The sequence below is a fragment of the Phasianus colchicus genome, chromosome 3, assembly GCF_987193195.1.
Source record: "Phasianus colchicus chromosome 3, bPhaCol1.hap1.1, whole genome shotgun sequence".
NCBI lineage: Eukaryota > Metazoa > Chordata > Aves > Galliformes > Phasianidae > Phasianus > Phasianus colchicus.
Genome location: NC_143438.1, coordinates 69,628,634 through 69,646,403, shown reverse-complemented (window position 1 = coordinate 69,646,403; position 17,770 = coordinate 69,628,634). Strand labels below are relative to the sequence as shown.

The 17,770-nt window shown below is 35.3% G+C and overlaps 1 protein-coding gene across 1 annotated transcript in view; it reads left to right on the top strand.

The window, feature by feature from the left end:
- MMP16 (matrix metallopeptidase 16) overlaps positions 1 to 17,770 on the top strand; it is a 178,005-nt gene that overhangs the window by 110,002 nt on the left and 50,233 nt on the right. The gene's annotated exons all lie outside the window — the stretch shown is intronic.

Below are 17,770 nucleotides of genomic sequence, written 5' to 3'. Positions count from 1 at the left end.
CATATGACTAAATTACTTCCATTATCTAAGAAGCCTAATTTAAAATTGACTGTTGCATATTTGCAGAAGAGTATCAAAAAAGTATTTTTGTGTAGACATTCTGTGTTCACTGTTTTGGCTCCAGCTGTACTAGTAGATCTCTCCATCTCAGTTACACAGCTGTAGAGTCTTTTCAGCAAACAGTGTTGCACAGAAGAGGATGCACTGATACATAAACAAGATGTTACTGATGCACAAAAGATTACAAAGATAACAACGAAATGCAAAAATGTTGTATTTGAATGTTAAACCCATCCTGTGAACAGTCAGAGGTTTTATCTAACAAGTTTGTCACTTAAGATCTTCTAAGACAAATTCATAGTTTTCTGTGTACCTAGCTTTTGTAGCCTGGTGTTTGCAGCAAAGCGTTAAATGAATATTTCAGGGATATTTTGACTGTTCTGATGGTGCAATACTTCTACTGCACAAGGGACAGTGAGGAAAGAGCAGCTCACTGTACTATGAAGGTCTTTAGTAGGAGAATGGGTTCAAGAAGCTTATCTCCTGTGGACTGAACCCTAGATTCTTTTGGAGCAAAATGTAGTCCTGTGCTCATATTTGCTCATATTTGCCCTCCACACGTTCAGCTCAGAGAAACAACAGTGAGAGTCTGCTGTTTGTGCAGTTCAATTACATTGTGAGTCTCTGCATTGTGAGGTTAAATCAAGGTGTTTTTATGGGCTTAGTGGGAAACAAATGCTGCAGATAATGTTCTTTGTTTCTAGAACTATTTCTTAAAGCACTACAGATATTTGTATTTTGAAGACAAGATGTCAGTGTAAAATGTGATAACACTTTTGGAGCATTTCCACATATGGATACTTTTAGTGTGTATTAAAATGTGTGATCTTCTAGCTATCTTCTTCTGTTTCTTAAATAATCTTCAGAATGCAAAAGGACACATTTTTTATTGTATCTTTTTGTGGTTGTCTTTTGTACAGCCGTTGTCAAAAGCTATTTCTTGTATTTTATTTATTGTAAAACATCTAGAATGAAAACTTTAAGTGACAACAAAATGGTGCTATTTCTAAAAATGTTTTTTTAGATATCTTAGGATGTTGGCCTTTTATAAGGAAAAAGTTTTCTTGTCTGTGTCATGAAGAGTTATCAGAAAAAAAACTATTTTCCAGTTTTAATAACTTCTACCTTTATGTGTTCTTATGTACTTTTATGAGGAAGAGTTAATCCTATTGGAATCTGTCGTCAAGATAGAGAACCCAAGATAGTTTATGACTGCAGAATATCTGCAAAATGAATGAAAATTAAAATAAATATCTTACCAATGTGAGTTTTCCAAGGAATTTTGGCAAATCCTAGTTTCATTGTAGATATCATATGTATTACAAATCTTTGGTCACAGCTATTGTCAAAACAAAAGCACTGTGTGATTGACACCCTAGAAATAACAACATATGTGTAGTTGATTTGTATGGTCAGAGTTCCTGTGTCTCTATGACTTCCAGTTATCAGGTAGGCCAATGACAATTTTACTGTATTAGCTTAGGTCTAGGAATCCTGAAGGAATGTCCACTTTTTTATTTTTTTTGGTGACTGGAAACAATTTCCAAGTGGAAAAAGAAGACAAGCATTCCATTGGGGATTGACAGGAACTCTCTACCATCTTGAGCTCAGTCTAAGAGCACTGAAAAGCTGAAGGTTGAAAAATCTATTTCTGATCTTAGCCATGAGTCATTTTTCCCAGGTGAGTGTCTTTTTTTTAAGATTCATTGCTGCAGTAGTCCACCAATAGTCATCTTTGTGTGGTATTGTTAAATATCAAACAGAAGAATAAAAAGTTTTAGCAATAAATTTTTGTTTTTATTTTTCAAATTAAATATCACCTGAAAGCAATGATTTTCTCAGATTTCTATTTAATTAGATTATCTATTTAATTTCTACTTTAATTAAACTGGAGTAATTTGAAAACTCAAATCAGCCCAGTTACTAAGAAGCAAAATGCAAATCGTAGATCCTGTTGAAAAGTACTTTCCTGACTTTTCACCTTTTACTGTTCTGCTAATGAAAATACCTATTGTCTACTTCAGAAAAGACAGCCAGCTCCTTGAAATGCTTCCATAACCTGTTTTAACTTTTATAAAAGTTTTCATAACATTTTTTTCTATTGAATGAGCACTAAACCAAGAAGAAAATAAGGAATGATATACAAATTCAGTATTCTGAGTTACTGTTCAGAAATTTAGTATTCCTAAGTTACTTTACATTGACTAGCTAATTACAGTGACCTCATGCTCTAGGTATTTTGTTGTTCCTGTTATCATTGTTGTTGTTATTGCTCTCATCATGTTTTCTTGATTTTATTGGTTTTTACTTCTCTTAAATAATTTTCCAGACTGATAGATCATTTTCAACTGTTACACTTCATCTCTGCAGCTCAGTGCTACTTTCCTTTGCTTATTTAGGGACATGTTTTTCTTTATGGTTTGCAGATTTCTAATCAAAAGTTCTAAGGAAGTGGGAAAGAAGTCTGTACTTTGACTCCTCCCTCATTCTGAAGAGTGTAGAAATGTAGATTTGTAGTAGTCTAATAGGCCTACTGGTCAGAAATAGCACTCCTATTACAGAAATTAATGCTTTGCTTTCAGGATAAGTTGAATACAGCTGGTGCCTTACTTCTAACTGAGCTACAGCAACTCTTCCCTGAACTTCCTTCCATAGCACCTCTGGTGATGGCAGAAATACTGGTCAGAAAGGAGAATGAGAAATTTGCAACCACAGGAAAGCAGTGTAAGCAAGGACAGAATCTCTTTTGATAGGAAAGAAGTATTTATTAAGAAAAAAACTTTCTTTTATTTTGAATATAAGCACTGGAAAGGAAAAGAAAGGGAACAAAAGAAAAAGGAAGACATATTAATATATTAATTTAAAGGCAAGAGAGACATTACATTGCCCTCATGACTTCTGTCAATTTAGGTGCTATACATACGTAACCCTTATTTTTGAAACAAACAAACAAAAAATTATTTGCAATTAATGATGTATCCAAATGTAGAAAAGGACAATGACCTCTCGCTGCTATATGGGAGATAAGGTATATTCAAAATCATTAACAGCAATCTTTTTCTAAGTATATTTTTAATTGTAAAAGTTTCAAATCACTGTATGTAAATTGAAAATCACAAGTAGCGGCAGGAGGAGGAGGGGACTGTCTCTACTGCTAGTGAAAAGTCCCTCTACTATGCTTTGTTTCCCCAAAGCTGATGGTAATAAATCCTGTTGGCTTTAACAAGGCTGTCCTCCAAGTTGTCTTCATCTTGCCAATATTAAATATTGAGAATGTAATTTTTTTTATTCGCTGCAATATAATTTGAAGTTGAAGTGTTAGATCCTAGTTAGATTTCTGGACTATCACTGTGTAGTTGTGAAGTCTCAGAACCAGTAACATTTTCTGCTCCTACTCTCCAAAGTACTGCAGCACGATAGACCATATACATTTCCAAGGTCTTATAAATAAGATGCTTTCCCCTATCCTAAGAAAAGTAATTATATTTTTCTACTTATATTCTTTGCATTTTGCTTTATTTTAAGCAGCATTCTTTATAAATCTGAGCAAATTTTAAATAATGTCTGAGGAGCTTAGCCATTTGCTACTGGAGAAAAAAAAGGACAACGTATTTCAACAATACAGTTATGAATAGGACTTATCTTGCAGGTCTGCCTTGTTAGTAATACATAGTAATAGAATAAAAAATGTATAGGCAAGTTTTCCTATGTTTATTTCAAAGATGCAAATTAAAAAGAAAACAAATACACACATTTTATAGTACTCACTAGATTTGATTGGATTGCCTCATTCCAATGAGTGAAGGTTGCTTATGATTCCATGATAAAACTGTTGAGAAAGAGATGAGTCAACATCTGTTCTAAGAGTTCCTCATAATCCTTGGCAGCCCCAACCCATCAAAGGTTTCTAATTAAAAACTGTGCTCAGAATCTTCATTTGGCTGGTAGTGACAGGAAATTTCATTTCTTCACCTGAGAGTATTTGAAAACATTTTTGCTATCTGTCGGAAGGTAAAAGGCTCTAACTTAAGGCATACGCACCTGCTTCTACTTCAAAAATTGCATTGGTGTATGAAAATTGATCTCAGATTGTCTTGCTAAATGCACTTAAGCTCTTTTTTAAAGCAGTTATATTTTTTTCTGGAAAGTACTGAATGAATCTAAACCTATTTAAAGGGAGTGTTAAACCAGTTTGAATAGAGAACACAGTACTTCTAACTAGATTAATTTAAGATTGACCTACTTACACATGTGTAGCTTTTTAAAACAGAGAGAGACTTAGAAATAGCTCTTGGGGAAAACAAGGATGTCTTGAGAGCTTAGGCTTCAAGCAGATTAGACATGATGCTTAATGTACCATTTGCTGACTGAAATCTGACTGTAGAAGTGTGGCTTTCAGAGGCAGAAAATGCTTGGCAAAATCTAGGCATAAGCTCTCAGTATATCAGTAGAGTTAGTTTGATATTCTTATCCTCACATTAATGAGGATATTTCCCTGCTGAAAAAGACCTGGAGTTACTGGTGGATGGGAAGCTGGACATTAGCCAGCAATGTGCCCTTGCAGCCCAGAAAGCCAACCATATCCTGGACTGTATCAAATGAAGCATGGCCAGCAGAGCGAGGGAGGTGATCCTGCTCCTATATTTTGTGCTGGTGAGGCCTCACCTGCAGTGCTGCATTCAAATGTGGAGTCGTCAGTACAGGAGAGATGTGGATCTGTTGGAGCATGTCCAGAGGACTGCCACAATGATGGTCCAAGAAATGGAATACCTCTTCTATGAGAGTACTGGGGCTGTAAGCTTGGAGAAGAGAAGGCTCTGACTTGACCTGATAGCAGCATTTTGATATCTTAATGGGAACTATAGGGAAAAAGGAGGCAGACTCTTCAGCAGGGTTTGTGGTGATAGAACTGTGGAAATGGTTTAAAGCTTAAAGAGGGTAGATTTATGCTAGATATAAGGAAAAAGTCTTTTACAGTGAGAGTGGTGAGGTACTGGAACAGGTTGCGCAGAGATATGGTGGATGCTTTGTCACTGGAGTTTTGCAAGGTGAGACTAGATCAGGCCTTGGGCAACCTGATTTAGCTGTGCATGTCCCTTTTCATTGCAGGGGAGTTGGACTAGATGGCCTTTAATGTCCCTTCCAACTCTAAGGATTCTATGATTCTGTAACTGCAAGAGAAATAGAAATGGTTATATGCATGCTTTTTGTCAACGGTTTACGAGCTGGTTCAGCCTGGTTCTGTGACTCCAGAAAAAGGGAACAGGGGACCCCAAAATAATTAAAAACAGCGGCAATGATCTGAGGAGAAACAAACTAATTTACTAAATATAGTATCGGAATGCAAGATAACACACTATAATGCAATATAATTAAAATTAAAGCTAATATATCAAATATAATGAGAATGTCCAAAAGGTGGATAGGCCTCACCACAACACTGAGGTGAGATGCGCAGTCCAGTTGAGCAGCAGGGAGATGGGAGGAGAGCCAACGAAGAAGAGCAGGGGAAGAAGAGCACATCAGGTGATCTTTGTGACCGCAAAGTCCCCTGGGGAACGTAGTTCTTCTTCTCTTCCGAGCAGGTACCCAGAGCTTGAGCATTAACAGTTAAACTCCCAGTGCCCTACATGATGTTATGATGTGGAATACCGAAAACCAAAAATCACAAAACCATGACACTCTTTTATGACTGTAGTAAATTTACTATGGCAACTACTACACAATCTTGCAGTTCTGAAGAAATCAGTCTTCGAAACAAACGAAAACAAAGCAAAACAAGGAAATAACAACAAGAAAAAAAGAATAGACGAAGTTCCATTACAGTAAGTCAAATACTTTTATAGAAGTAATAGATGATATTGGTGTTCATTTTCTTTTAAATTCTGAGGATAATATGTTTGCTGAGTGCTAACAGTCATGTGAGATTCTGGGAACTTTATATACATTAATCTGTTTTAGAAGAAGTAAATATAAAACACTTTTCAAGGATCTTGTAATTTTTTTGCTAACTCTTTAGTACTCCAAATGTAGCAAGTTTTGCAGACTTGAAAACAAACAAATAAAAAACCTGCCCCTTTGTACCATGCAATTGATAGTTCTTTCATTTTTGCCAGGAAAAAACTTTTTGGGACGTCACACAAATACACTATCTTGTGTAAGATAGTTGGTCTCTAGTTAGTGCGTAGGTTCTGCTCTATTCTGCTGTAAGCTTTGTGTTCGCAGCCAAGAAAAATTTATGAAAATCCTGATCTCTGAACTGCATAGATGAACTTGTAGTAAATTTTTTTTGGCTGCCAGTATGGTTGTCACAGTGCAGCAGATATATGCTGCTGGAAATATGAACCAGTGGAGCTGTGAAAACTACATCTCCTAAGGGAGCTCCGTGTCTCAAACAATGCATGTTATATGCAATGGTTAGATATGAAGCAAGCTGGGTATTTCAGATTAAAGGAAACTCTATTAAAATCTCAGTACTGTTTTCATAACTCACTTGCTTAATTGATCATATATGTTTTAATAAGCTTTTATTGATATTGGATTTGATCTGCAGTCAGACAATGTGACCCAGCAGTCATTGTATGCTTATTTTTCATTTCTGTACTAGGTTTAATATGTAAACCTGCTTGTCTTCTTTGATTTTTTTGTGTCATACTTGTGTATATATTTTTTAACACAGAATTGACAACACAGATTCGCAGAAAATATCCTACTTGTTAATGTGACTATTAGCTGATACCTAGGGAGGTGGATAAGAGCAGAGCAAGCATATGGCAGCAAAACACTAGCATATTCACGCTTAGCTTCCAGCAATCTGTGGCTCATTGAATTTCTGAGCCAGAGGCCGTATTTTTGTGTTTAACAGCTTTGAGGGATTTCCTTTCATGAACTGGTGTAATCTGTTTTTGAACCTGTGTAAGCATTTAGTATCCACAACATCCTGTGGCAATGTGTTCTGTAGCTTAAGCAGATATGGAAAACTATCTTTTCCTGAATTTTGAACCTACCACTAACAAATTCAGTTTAGGTACACAGATACTTATCTTTTGAAGTAGTAGTTTCCTAATAACTTTATCTATCTCATTAATATTTTTTTTGGTCCTCTGTCATATCTTCTCTTCAAGATAAAGAGTACTTGATTTATTTGTTTATATGTTTTGTTTAAAGCAGCCCAATTGAGTGCAAAATGAGAGAATTAGCAGTATTATAAATTAGTAGGCAAAAAAGCAACTATTACATTTATAGTATTTTACAATGATGAAAGTGACAAGATAATATTTAAAAGTTGCAAGGTGCAGATGAGTGGAGTAACTGCTGGTTCTTTTCATTTCAACCATTCCCCTTGATATCCAGGAGTCAACTCATATGCAGATAATGCTTTCCAATGCTAACCCTCAAGGCTTCAGTTATTCAGATAGCAAACCAGTTGTTCCCTAGTTGTAAGTGCATGTTGTGCTGTTAGGACTTAATAGGATGATCTGTGTGTGCTTGGTCTGCATACACTCACCTGCTATTCCATGTCACTCCAAGATCTTACATAAAATGGTATCTTTGAAACATTCTGTGTGTACTTAAAATTATCACTCTGGTATGCAGAGCTGTGAATGTAGAGCTGCACTCAGGAGCAGAAAGACCCCTTCTGTTCTTGAAGAGGTGGAGAATGTTTTTAAAAACAACTGTAAGTGGCCATGGGTAGCATGTGAGGACTCAGTCATTGGATGTAGGACTGTACAGACAAGTTAAGCAGATCTGTCTGTACCTGATGGAAGCCAGATGTTTGAGAACACTAATCACTACAAAGGTAATGAGCACATTTTTTTAAAATTGTTATTAACTTATGTATTTATTGTTGTTGGTAGTTATTTTTTATTATTATTATTTGTTTGTTTTTATTTTCATAGAACACCCATCTTTGAGAAAAGAGCTTTCCACAACCTTCTTCGAAGGTTGTGGATGCCCCATCGCTGGTAGCATTCAAGGCCAGGATGGATGTGGCTCTGGGCAGCCTGGTCTAATGTTTGGCAACTGCCCATAGCAGGGGGGTTGAAACTAGGTAATCATTGTGGTCCTTTTCAATCCAGGCCTTTCTATGATTCTATGATTTATACATAATTAAAAAGTAAACTTGGTGGGTGAATGGCATCTTGTTTACAAATCCAGCCTCGTGTTCTGGATGTGTTTAATTGGCTACTTGTAATATAGCCCGGGGGCTGTGAGAGTGTAATATCATGCTCTCAGCTTTCTTCTTGGCCTAAAATTGTCAAGTGCACCATTATGTCAAATAAAAGAAAGGCTGAGGAGCATGTTGAGGAGATGATCTTTGCAATATTCTTAGTTAAAGCAATGGAAATGTAAACTGCTAAGCACATCTTACATTATGCTTTGATTATCTACAGATGCAAGGTGATCTTTACACTGTGGCCAGACAAAAAGAGTTATGATGCAGACAGTAAGCCAAAATGGCAGTGTAACCAATCCACTAAGTTGCATATTGCTCCCATCATGCTGTAGGCAAAAAGAAACCATTGCAAGCCTATGTGGACTAGGTAGGGAAACTGCAAACTCAGTAACCATTTAATCTTCAACTGGAGATTGTTTCCCACATACCAGGGCCAGTAGAACAAACTGCTTGGATTTGTCATCTGCCTTGTTTGCTATCAGCCAGCCTGAAACCGCTAATGAAAAGTGTTAAAATTAAACTGGCAGACTTTGCATAAAAATAAATGATGAAAGTTCACATTGTCTGTTATGTCAAATTTATTGCCAAGGAAATGTTTAGCTGACAGGAAGAACGAACTCTAGCAGCCAATTCTGTAACTATTGCAGCTACATTCAAAGAAAAGGGACTGAGCATGTCATTATTATTATGAGTTGTTTTTTTATTTTTTATTTTTTTTCAAAGAGGTCTTTGTGTCTAATATATGACCACATAATAATGAAAATTAGTCATTACTAATGTCTTCCCAAGCTGGATTCATTGGACCAGACAGCAACATTATTATGTTAAGAATAATGAGCTATTGTGGAGAAATTTAGTTGAAAAAGTTTTTGAAATTAAAAATACGTTGAAGCTACTGATAGTTCCAAAATGATGATCGTGATTTTTTTCTTCACTATGCTACAAAAGGTCATTGTCAAGGATGTTTTTTTTCAGGCCTGAATGTATTTTGAATGACTGCATATATAAAATATGGGTCAGCCTCTTCATGATTGTTTTCACAGCCACATAACTCCTCACACATGGTTTTTGAGTGGGTGAAAAAAAAAATATCAAAAAAAAAGCTTTCTTTCTAAGTAAAGCATGTGAAAATCTATACTCTTAAATGTGCTAGATCACCTTTATAATCACAAATAAATTGCCATACATAGAAAATAAATTAAAAAAAAAAGTTTGAAATCATATTTTTATCACTGTGAGATAGTCGTAGAAATAATTTAGGAAGGAGAATTATCTGTGATCCTCAAACTGTCTGACCAAACATAAAGTTCTGTTATTTGAAGTAGGCATTGGTCTTGGCACCCCAATTCTCATGTGATCTAAGGAAACCTTTTCTCCAAGACAGCAGCTTTAGAAAATTTGATTTTTTCCCCACAAGTAGTCTATAGAATATCATTACTGCGCTGACTCCTTCTCTTCCCTATGTTTTCAGGGATTAAAGGAAATTTGAAAAATCACATTCCTGATTACCCTGGAAAACATCATATTTTCCTGAGAGAATAAGACAAGAACTTTATAATAAACATATATTTCTTTATCTATTAAGCAAAATATTAGCAGATTGCTGTCGCAGAAGTAGAATGTAAGTTAATCCTAAAATATAAAAAAATATTATATTATAAATTTATAAAAATTGTTGTATGACTTTCTAATGAAAGACTTTCATATGTCTGTGTTCTCCAATCCAGAGACTAATTTGTGCTTTACCTTCATGTCAAAATACTCAAATCATATGTTCTTGAGGACTTTTTTTTTTCTTTTTTAATCTATATTTAGACTTCATGAGAGGCTTAGGTTTCAAAAAAATGCTGAGCAGCTAACACTGATACCTGGCAACATCTACAGCTAAAATGTCTGGTTGGGAAAAAGATGAAAACAGGAAGATCAAAAAGAATGAGTTAAATTAAAAGAAGATTGATTTGTGAAAAATGTTTTGTTGTAGCAGACAAATTTAAATCTCTAGCTCAAGTAAATGATGAATGTTTCCTGATTTTGTTCACGGAATAATTAAATCTGTAACTTGTACTTTTATAATTAATGTTTTGCCATGGGCTTAAATGAAAAAACCTAAGTCAGAAGCCAGCAGACTTCAGTGGAGAGGAATCAATCTGACCTGAAGTTGATGTTTATGTCTGAGTTAATCTCATGGAAACCCTTTGTAGTGAAAGTAGAGATATATTGCCTGCAGTGTTGAAACCATGCAATTTCAGATGAGAAGAACTGAAGTGATAACTAATTTCAAGTAATAGCACTTGTTGGGGTACAAATAAATCTTTCTCCGCAGGAGAGTTGTCTGATTTGGGAATGGTTCAGTATTACACTCAGAAAAGGTGGCTACCAGTGCACCTTTTCCTGTAGTGGGACAGCAAATACTCTCCTGTTAGTCTAAATTTGGTAACACACAAAAGAATTGCCCTGATTACATTTTGAATGTGTTGATGATAATATTTTAATATGTAAATGCATATATATATTTACTTTCCCTTACTGTAAGAATAATATATGGCTCCTTTCTACTGATACAGTTTGTGAACTGATGCAAAGTAGGAGAATTGAAACAATCACTGTGTACTCAGAAAGCTGAAATTATGGAAGTAATGTTGCATAGGATTAATGTTGCTGGTTTCACTTCAGCTAGCAGTTCCAGAAGAAGCAATAAAAATATTAGGGCCTAAGCTTCAGAAAAATCTAACAGCTGCAACATATATCAACAGACTGTCCTTAGCTGGTTTGCGTTCTTAATGACCGCTTGTGTTACTAATAGGGCTGGCCATGGTGGCTGCACAGGGGGAAAGTAATGGTTCCAGGCTTGCTTGAGCACAGAAAGTGGTAGACCAGCTGTGGGACCCATGTCTTGAGATTAGTAGGGCTCCTTACAAACAGAAGGGAAAGTGAGCTAGGACGGATGGCCATGGTCCGGCTCTGGCCCATCTATCATGCCTGTGTTCAAGCCTCTCCAGCACATCTTTGAGCTTTAATCCTGGAGAATGCCCTGCACAGCTGGTTCTCAGGCATCTCCATGCTGATGGCAAGACTCCCTGGTGCCAAAGTGACATCATTCTCCAAGTGCCTCACTTATTCCTCTATCTCAAATAAACCAAACAAATATAGAGATATATTCATGGATAACAGAAGATTTATTCAGTAGATCATAGCATTTCATATAAGTAAATTTTAACAAAGTGGAAGATTTGTCTTTCTGTCACTTTTCCCATTTTTATGATCTCCAGGTTAGTATTGTCTCAATTTAAAATATAATATATATGCTTGGATCAAGTTTCCCTTTGAAGTCTGCAGGTTTCTCAGAAAACATACCTGCTTCTGAGACCAGAGAAATTTTAATGATTTTTTCCTTCTACTAATCACTTTGCCAATTAAGATTCAAAAATCCCAGTTCTGTCATCATCTGACCAAGAAAAAAAATATAGACAATCCTATCATGATTTTTTTTAATGCATATGCTTAAACAATAAAATAACAATGAACTATTCACATAAAATTCTGAAATAAATATGCAATGCTATGTCACTTCATCTTTAAAAAAAATCTAAAGGTCATATAGATGTGTTAAGCTGGATAGGATAATAACCTCTTTTTGATTGCTTTAGTGTGAATTAAATTAGAGGATAATATAATTGCTCTCAGTAGTTTTAACTGAAACTGGGTAAAAAATTATCTCTGCAGAGAGCCAACACAACCTTTATATATAAATTAAATTCTACATCCTCCTATTCTGGTGATTTCAATGATCTGTAGGACCCTTGCAGATTTCTGCCCCATGGCAAGTTACATCTATTGTGAATATAGACAGCATGACTTTGACCTTCCTCCTAGTAATTACATGTATTTTTCTTTATAGTAGGTTACACAGGACATTAGGGGAAATGGAGAAAAAAAGAGTATCTCTTCGGTACAAAAATAGACAGAGTGTTAACATGGCATTGTTTTAGCTGGGAGGCTTAAAGTCAAAATCTACATTTGTTGTTGTTAAAGGCAAGGATTTCATTTTAACAGGGACTCAATCACAATTAAATCCCTTTTATTTTTATCCTCACCCACTCGGTGGATTTTTTCCTGTACCAACCAGCTATAGAAAGTTGTTCATTTCCTTCATATGAATGACCCTCAAGGACAGGACAATGAAGAAGCTGAAAAATGTGATACATGCTCTTGTATGTACATATTTTGCCTACCCAAACCTTTGGTCCTAGCATAAGTTGTCACAGCCTTCAGAAAGGAGTTAGTTTTCTGTTCCCACAGGAACAACAACAACAACAACAACAACAAAAAACAGAAAAAAAAGAGAAGACAGGAAAGATCATTAATAAGTAAGATTGCTACAGTAGTAAAAGTTATTTAGCAACCTCATCATTTTTGTACTCTTACAATTGTCTTTTAAAACACTTTCATTGGTGTGAACTTGATGAATGAAATTTGTTTATAAATATTTTTTACTAGCAAATTGAAAAATTCCAATATAATTAAAATGTGATTATTTTAAAAAATTATTATCTAAAGGTACTAATGAGCACACACAAAATAGAACTTCAGTCTGCTAACTGGTATTGCTTCATTACTGTCTGAATGCAAATGTCGTCTGACAAAAGTATAGAAATGCAGTAGTGTACCTGCATGCTGAAGAAGGTAGCTGCAGGAGACAGATGGAAATTAATCCCAGGAGATACAGATTCAGCATAAGTGTAGATGTTATTAGTATTTTAGGCTCTCTGTCACAGCAGAGTTTCCTCAAAGTGTGAAATAAAGCCCTAAATTTCATATTTGCAGAAAAAAACACACATATATGACACCTTTCTGGGGATCGCTATACTCTTGTGCCTTTCTTATCTCCCCAAGGATAATTCCCAGCTGCTTGATTTTTCCATTTTTGGAGAAGTTGGTATTGATTCATGATTCAGAATGTTTTGTGAAGTAATTCTACCCATTTCAAGCTATTTACTAGACAATTGCAAACTGTAAATATGTGTAGGAGATGCTCTGAAAGTAGTGCCTCCTATTTTATGTTCACCCATGATGTCAGAGGTGGGTGTTGGTAGTATGACAGTAGAGGTTGAACCTTCCCACCAATATTCCATTCCATTTTGTTGCCATATGACCAATGACAGCAGAGGGGCAGTCTGGTCAATGGCATCTGACATGACAGTGCATATATAGCAAAGGTGTGTCATTGAATTCCTCCACGTGGAAAAAACGGCACCCATTGACTTTTATCAATGCTTTCTGAAGATTTATGAAAAACAAACAGTGGTTGTTAACAGAGTGAGGTGGTGGGTGCTGTGTTTCAGCAGTGGCAACTGCAACAGTGGGTCACCTGTGCTGGTGTAGATTTTTACAAGCACAGTTTGCAGCCTCTTGTTCGTAGATGGTGAAAATACATAGTTAATGGTGGTGACTGTTGAAAAACTGTTTTGCAGCTGAGAATTTGCTCTATCAAGTAGGATATTTTTGATTTTTGTGTCTGTCAAAATTTCCATGGAAATAAATAGAGGACATTACTTTCAGAGCAACCGATAGACTATAAGTAATAAAGCAGAAATTCTTACCTTCTGCATGTCCTGCCTTCTAAAGCGGAGGCTGATCTATATGTGGGCTCCAATCAGAGATGTTACTGATCAGTGTCCTGAGTATATTTTACCCACAATGTGCAGAACCAGTACAATACTGGCTGAAAGGGCATACACAACTCACATGTCCTTAGCAAATCTCAGCAATGATCATTGACTGAGTCACTAAGACAGTCCTGCCTATAAAGATATTCCCTTGCCAAACTACAGACAAGCATGTTTAGATTTCACAATAATCTGTTGGTCTGTTTAAAACAGAATATTTTTAAAAGAAATATACACATGGGTGTAAGTATACTAAATTATACCCTAAGTATTCTTTGTGTATAATGAACTGCTTGTTTCTAAATTACTTACATCAGTAAATCAATTTTCAAATACTTTGTGATATATAACATAATAACAAAGTAAAAGTATTACATTTGCATATCACTCATTTTTATCACAGTGGAAAAATAGCTAAAAACAGTTGTTGAAAAAAATACACTGTGTGCACAAAATAAGTACATTAAATCCATATAGAAATTGAATAGACTGTATAATATGTATTTCAAAAAAAATTTTATTTTCTCAAAGATACTCCATCATCTCAGCTCTTCCATTTCACAAAAAATTCTTCCCCATACAACCATAAAACTACTGAATTTCAATGTCTGATAAAAGTTTGAGATAACATCAAGCAACGGCATATGATTTTTTTTAGGTTGGGAAATGTGGCACCTTTATTTGGGTAAGAGTATGCCTATGATTTATATTTAGGATCATGTATGCTCTCTATATAGCATGCATATAGTGTGTTTATGTAAGTGCATACATAATGTATATGCTGTATTACATTAAGGTCACAGAGAAAAAGAATCTTCTTTTTTCACTGACTGTTGAAATATCACATTCAAAATTCTGTACTGTCTGGAAATAATAAGAAAGATATACAACTTCAATTTTTTTTCTGTATGCTATTCACAGTCAGGATCTTTTTCAAAATTTTGCAGCTTTTCAGCAAGTTTGGATTAGTAGCTTTTTTTTTAGTGAGTCAGTGGTATGAATGAAGAGACAATGCGAAGTGTACATACTTCAGACAAGTTCATGGGCAACCCATAAGGGGCAACCATCAGAAAACCCATTTTCTGATGAACTACAAAGTTGATTTTGGGGTACTGCCTTGTTCTTAATAGATTCGTAACAGAAGTACAGATGAACATTTCATATTCATATGGATTTAATCTGAAATCTTCTATCTGCATCATGTGAAAAATGAAGTAGAATAATCGTTGTAAAAATAACAAAATAGTGTATAAAATATTTTGGTAGTTTTCCAATTTGTTTCTCAATTGAAATTCAGCTTCTAGATTCTTCATGTATTTCCCTGGATATAGAAGTCTTTACGATTTAAGTTACGTGGCATTTAAGCTGCTGAGAACCTTTGAGCTTGCAATAGGTTGTAGCAGTTACTGTCACATGCCAAGAAGAGCCAAGTGACAAACCTTATGGTGTCATTTAGTGTTACGTCAAAAAGATGGCCGAGAGATGGATCTAAGGGTTGCTAAGCCATTAAGGCACTACTTTTCTAAATTAAGCTCATGTACCAATTAAAACAGGAAATAATGTCTCCAGAACTTGCATTTATTTATAGCTTGCTGTGGACAAACATATTGGCTTTATTTTCTCTGTAGACATGAAAAATTGTGTATTAGCTACAGAAAAAGGTTTCTCTGCACACCATGCTCCACAGTGTTGGCTGTTGAATATTTGATATATTAATACATATTTATATTCTCAGGTTTGGACAGTGATTGTAAAGTCAGGCAGATTTAGTGCCTAAAATAGTTTATAGCCTCAGAGAAAAGTGTCAGTATAAAAATAATCTTTTTGCCTTATTTCCTTATACAGTATTTTTTTTCTTTCTGAAATCAAACCTGAGATAGAATAAGAAAAACAATCACAATCTGTTTGAACCTATACCCTGTCTATTCTAAATCCCTATACTAATAACATAAGAACAGAGATGCAGACATTCCATACTTATGAAATATATTTTGAAATATTTCTCTTCTACCTTGTAGATAAATATAACAAGATGTAACTGAGACTATCACAATGAATATTCACCACTGTATATTCTGAAGTGGCAGCTTTTAGTTTAAAAGCCATCATGGCTGCATGTAGTTTAACTGTTACTCATGACTTTTTTAAGTTTTTGAGACAGTGCTTCATTTTAACAAGTAGACTGAAATATGTGTTTTTTTACTTGGATAATGATATACAGAATCATTTGTGATTCTCTCATTCAATGGCAGGGACTGAAAATGTTTAAAAAAGATACCCAATGCCAGTATGGTAACAAAGTTAGCCAGAATTGATATGAATATGCACTTGCCTGGACACTTCATCTTTCTCTGAACACTGACCAAGGATCTATATATTTTATCTACCTTGAAGTCTCTAGTACTCTTCTATGCAGTCTGGAGAGAAAGAAGGAGAGCTCTCAGTGGTGATAGTAATACTGTGGTGCTCAAGGCAAGTCTGCTTTCAAAATCAAAGAGGGTCTGAGTAATTATTGCTGAACTGCAGAAATCTGATTATATACAAGATTCAAAGGATAGAAACTATGGCAGTAGTGAGTCTTACCTGCAGTGGTCTCATGCAGCACATCTTGAACTGGTTTAATCTTCAGTTTCAACTGCATTGAGTTATTTGGGTCAGTTTAAACTCAAGATGCCCTGGAGACAATCATGACTCTTGATGGAAATTATTATGAATAATGGGTCTATTTGACTATAAGTAGAAAATATGTTCCCTGTTAAATTACTCTGTTACCCCAGGCAAGAATATTATTCTCCCAGCTTTTTCCTGTGACCTTCTTCCTTTTCTCCTTGTGCGCTTCCTCCAAGGGCTGCTCTGCCTCTGGTTTACCTCATTTTATAGCTCCCCTTTTGTCTACATGTTGCATTGCAGAAGTTGGAAATTATCACAGACCCTTTGTTTTGGGTTTAGGCTATAACTAAGCTAGGGAGGGGAGGAAGGGCAAGCAGATGCTGAATATTTATTATTTTATTCTTGCTTAATCACCCCACCCAAAAGACGTAGGAAGAAAGATAAATGGCCACCCTTTGTGTAACACCTGTTTTCTGACATATTCCCATTATCACTTAGAAGTAATTTGGAGGTACTTTGCTGTACAAACATTACATATCATCCTGGAAAGAACATATGTAGATCACAGTGTGTTTTATTTATTTCCTTTTCGCTATGTAATTCAAGGGACTTGAAGGTCAGCATGAAACAAGATACAGGAATTCCTGGAGGTCTCTATAAGGACACACTGTTGACTGAGAACCAAAGCATCTATTGATCGTTCATGCATTGCATAAGTGGCACAATTAGAGTGAAGAATTAGATGCTTCCAAGGCTATTTTATTAAGTGTGGTTTCTGAAATTTTAGAAATTGTTACAAGTTCACCTCTTAGTCCCTCATGTTGAACAGAGAGTTGAATACCATGTGTAAAACACTCTTTAATTTATAGATATTGACCAGCATAACCTTGCGGTAGAATCAAATATCAATTTGAAGCCATGTGAAAATGGTTCAGTAAGTACTTTGTGCAACTTGTTGATTTAATTATTAATACAAAGACTTAGACCAGTTAATATTCTTAATTATGATGACAGAAACCAAGGTCAAGGAGGAATTAGCTTTTCGCCAAATGTGATGAGCAAAAAGAATTTCAATCTTACATATACAATTTAATGCCACACAAATTATTCATTCTAATAAACTTGTGCTGAAACTCTAACTTTCATAAAATTCAGAAAAGAATTGTGAGCCTTGTCATAATATAATGGTTATGGCACAGTAACATCTTCCTTCATGTCTTTTCATCGAGTTATTGTTATTAAGCGATTTTAATTA